The sequence below is a fragment of the Nannospalax galili genome, unplaced genomic scaffold (genome assembly GCF_000622305.1).
Source record: "Nannospalax galili isolate Female #2095 unplaced genomic scaffold, S.galili_v1.0 scaffold185, whole genome shotgun sequence".
In the NCBI taxonomy this organism is placed as follows: domain Eukaryota; kingdom Metazoa; phylum Chordata; class Mammalia; order Rodentia; family Spalacidae; genus Nannospalax; species Nannospalax galili.
Window position 1 is genome coordinate 1,503,731 of NW_008355474.1, and position 4,962 is coordinate 1,508,692.

Here is a 4,962-nt window from a genome sequence, read left to right on the forward strand (position 1 = left end):
TGATCCGCCTGCTTCTGCCTCCCAAGTGCTGGGACTGCAGGTATACACCACCAAGCCTGGCCCTTTCTTTGCTTTAGCTGGACCCAGGGCTGAGTGTGTTTTGGTCTCTGCATGTAAATGTTTTTCCTGGTGGGCAGATGAGTAAACAGGTTCACACTGCCCATCCCATGGGCACCAGCATCCATAGTGTTTCTAATATCTCATACCCATACTGTACCACCTTAAAACATAACCTCAGTTATAGCTCCAGTCCCAGAAAAAACCAAACAAACAAATAAAAAACAAGCTAGTGATTGGAGGAAGGTCTGCCTGGCTCAGGTTTAAGGCTTCCATGGTGTTGCATTCCTGTAATCCTAGCACTCCAGATGCTGGAACAGGGCAATTGCCCAGAGTTCGAGGCCAGCATAGGTTACTTAGTGAGTTTGAGGCTATTTTGGCCTTCTAGGGAGAGGGAGATCAGGTCAAAACCAAAAATAGCTCCTAGGCAGTTGGCGGGGCATCACCCTCAATTGGTGACATCTGTGAATTTGAGGAAGTGGGGAAAGCCTAGGGGTCAACCCTAGCCAGAGAAGCAGGCTTGTCTCAGGAAGGGTCCTCTTGTCCCAGGAAGAGACGCCTCGATAGTTTACAGCTGGAGGAATGAGGTATATGCAATGCTTCCTGTATCCACGTGTTTGTGTCTTTGCTTTCGGCTGGCTAGCTCAATTCCTTAATCCCTTTATGCCTCAGTTTCTCTTCTTTTTGCACTAAGGCTCAGACCCACCCCCACTTACCTAGTTGAGGCCAAAGGTCATATAAATGTGACACCCCTAAAGAGAGAGAGGTCCTACCTACTCCCTCGGCATTATCATCGGCCTGAGACCCACAAGGCTTCTGGCAGTACTTTTTGAGCCTTTCCGGGGAATCTGCCAATTCTCTCTCCTCTCTTCCCACCCCCTCCCTCCTCATCACCCCTCTGCTGCCTGTGACTGCCACTGGCTGAGCATCCAACTGGCCCATGGCCAGATAATCAGATTATCCTGGGTCCAGAATAATCTATTCCATATGGTGTGCCGGCTCAATGGCTCCAAGAGCTAAAGGTGTGAGGAGAGGTGCAGTGCGGATGAGGATCTAGTTGGAAGGGCTCCCCTGGGAGCCTAGAGAGCCTCAGCAGGGAGGAGGCTGATGGACAAGGAGGTGCAGGCAGGGGAGACACTGGGGCCTCTGTTGCTGGGCCCGATGAGTAGCTGTGTCCTGCCTTATACATCTGTGACCCAAGGGGGTACAGGATCCAGCGTGGGGGGGGGGCGGCTGGACACTCTCCAGGGCCTTTTCTATCTCTGGTATGTGTGTGGGAGCGGGGAGTGCTGCTTCATAATTCTGAAGAGATTTTAAATATATGTTTATTATTGTGTACATGAGTGCAGGTGCCACTATGCCTGTGAAGACTGAACTCAGGTAGCCTGGCTGGCAGCAAGTGCTTTTACCCACTCAGCCATCTCACCAGTCTGAGATTTTACTTTTGATATCCAGAGTCTTCTTATCCTGCAGGGATTTGGGCCCACAAGGTCCAGGATGGAGCCTGGAAAATGTTTTCTTTTCATGCCCACTCAGGCCTCTGGGATGTGAAGTAAGGTCTGTTGGGGTCTTGGGAGTCCTGGGGCCCCTCTCTCAAGGTATCCCTCCAGGGTGAAAGGAGTCATTCACATCCTCCAAAGGAGATGGAGAGGCAGAAGGGAGGCAGAACATAGGCTGTGGCCCACAACAGAGGCTTTAGTAGGTGTGTCACAAGGGACAGCCTCTCTGAGTCTCCATTTCTTCACCTGTATCACCTCATCACAGAATGTCATGAACAGGAGCAGAAGCTCAGCCAAACTCCCCACACAGTGACAGAATGAAAGGACAACAGAGCATGTATGTGACACATGAGTAAGACTGATCCTTACCCCATGGCTCAGGAGCAGAGCTAAGGCCCTGAGTTGGTAGAAGGGGTGTCCAAGTGGCACCAGCAGTATAGAACAGGACAAGGACGCTAACCCGGAGGCCTAGGCTACCTGAAGGTGGAGCTAGTGACAACCTTTCCCCAGACAGATTGGTGCAGAGGTGGCAGAAAAGCCTGGTTGCCTGAGACCAAAATTAGGGGCGTCCACTGATGCTAAACAGGCTACTGTGGAAAAAAAGAGGCTTCCTTCTCTTGGGGCCTCTGGTTCCAGCAGGGCAGGGGATTAGGAGTTGCAAGGAAGTTGTGCATAGCACTTTTGATTAGCACTCTTATGTCAAAGGAGCTGGCCGGGAAATGAGGGCACCAAGGCTGAAGAGTGGGTGTGAATGCTGTGCCCAGGACCCAGAGTGAAGACTGGACCCAGAGCCTAAGAGGGGGCCCCTGCCTCCTACCAAGATGAGGCTTGAACTCTCACCTCTGTTTTGGTGGGGCGGCTGCAAGGCTTCATTTCCCAGCCTTACACATTGGCAGCCAAAGGAGGCTCGGACCAGGGGGGCAGAAGCCACTGGCTCTGGCACTTGTCAAAACATAGGCTCCAAAAGTGTGAAGGCCTCTGCCCAGCAGGAGGGTGTGTGGGCCCTCTTGCCTGGAGAACTCATTAACTGGAAGAAGCTCCTAAATGAACCCACTGAAGAGGCTGGCCAGATAAGGAGATCAAAGGGACTGAGGGAAGCAGTGGCTAGCTCACTGAGGCTGCCCTTGCACCAGCTGGGCTCCTGAGGTAGTTTCCCAGAGACCACAGGGGCAACTGGAGGGGAGGGAGGGACTCCACGTGTCACTTCCAATTTGTTAACCTTAGGACTCAAGACTGCAGGGAGGGATCCTTCACCTCCTTACTGTCACTGTGCCATTTAAATCTTCCCTCATCTCTGATACCAGACAGCTTATCCTGTTCCACTCATTGTGTCCCTAACCTGTTCCAGATCTCTGTGACTCTCACATGCTCAATCAATGCTAACGATTAGATTTCAGATCTGAGAATTCTTAGGCATTGTGTGTTCAGCATCTTCCCCTACCCACAGCCTGTCCGCCCACATGGTGCCTCGTCCAAACATGTCTGCTAACTTTGTAGTTAATAAAGTACAAATTCACTTCAAAGCACTGTTAACAAGAAGCAAGCCATGCTAGTTTCCTCTGCAGCTGGTAGATAGAAGGAAACTTCAGAGGCAGGCTCCTGGGGGAATTTGCCATGCCCTCTGGACCTGCATGCCTGTTTGATTTTAAACTGTGTGCACTTACTATATTTTCAAAACTAAGAAATGACAAGTCACAAGGTTTTATCACTGAATTTTCTAAATTTTTGGCTATAATATCTGGAATTGGAGGGTATTTTGGACACTCAAGAGGTATTCCCAGAGGTTTCTGAGACCCCACCCATCCTGCCTATGGGGCCTACTGTGTGCACGCCCACCCTGCCACGTATGTACAACACACAACCAGTTCCCAATTACTTATTCCAGCTGCATCAACCAAGAGGTCCAATCCCCAAGATGGAATGCCAGGCTCTTGGCTCAGATCTGGAACCCTAGGAAGGCATCCATGATCCATAGTCTAGAAGGGGTAGACCCTGTGGACAGCTGCAGGCTGAGGAGGGACCTCCTTGCCAGGCACTCAGGTAACAGGGCATAGGCTTTTTGCCTTCTCCCCACCCCAGCAGAGGTAGGTATTGTTCCCCTGGTGTGGCAGTGGGCATAGACTGTCTATGGCAGACTATAGAGGAAAGGATGTACAAGTGTTAGTTTAAGAAGGTCAAGGGTAGTAGGAGACAAAGGACAAGGCAGGGGGATGATAGTGGGCACAGATGCCCAGAGAATCAGGTACCAATCCATGTGGCCTTTGCTCACCCATCAGTCTCATGGGGCTGAAACCACAGGGGATACAAAATCTCAGAACCCTGGCACTGTGAGATCCAAGGTGCCATTCCTCTTGAAAAAGAAAAGATAAAGATGAGATGCCAGATGCCAGGTATTTCATGGTCTAGCTGAAGAAGTGGCAGCAGGCATGAAGTACCCATTAGGTCAAGGGCAGACAAGCAGATCTTTTACATCATGCATGCTAAGCAAGTGCTCTACCACTGACTTATGTCCCCAGAGCTATTTTTATTTTTCATTTTGAGACAGCGTATAATGAGGTTATCCATGTTGGCCTTGAACTCTTCTCTGTAGCATAGGCAGGCCTTAAACTTGTGATTCTTCTGCCTCAGCCTCCCAAAGAGCTGGGATTATAAATCTGTTCCACCAGGTTCTGTTTTTTCTTTTCTTGTTTGTTTTAGATACAGTTTCAAACTCACTAAGTAGTGGAGGATGAACTTGAATTTCTGATCCTGTCTCTATCTCCTCAGTGCTGGGATTACATGCCTGTGCCACACCTGGTGTGAGAAATCGAATCCAGGGTTTCATGCATGCTAGGCAAGCACTGTATCCACTGAGCCATAACTTCAGCACTCTAAGAATACTTTTTTGAGATAGTATCATGTAGCCCAAGTTGGCCTCAAACTCACTTTACAGCCAAGGATGGTCTGAACACGTCCTTCTCAAGTGTTGGAATTACAGGCATTTGCCACACACCCATGCTACTTTGAGATTATCTATGTGAATCAGCATTTTATGTGAAAACTGGGATCATTTTATCTCTTCCTTTTCAATTTGCATCTATTTATTTCCCACCCTAGATCCTCCATCCAATACCTTATTGAACAGGTATGGTAAGAGCAGACATCCTCCACAGCCAAGCATGGCAGCTCACACTTCAACTCCAGCACACAGGAAGCTGAGGCAGAAAGATCAGGAGTTGAAGGCTAGGTGGGCTACACAGCAAGCCAAGGCCAACCTGGGCTACATGAAAACCTGTCAGAAAAAAAAAAAAAAAAAAGAAAACCACAAACACCAACCAAGAAGAAACACACCAAAAAGTGAAAATTGGAAAAAAGAAAAAAAAGAAGATCTACTTTGGGTTCATTTCGCTTTTTGTGTGTGTTTTGC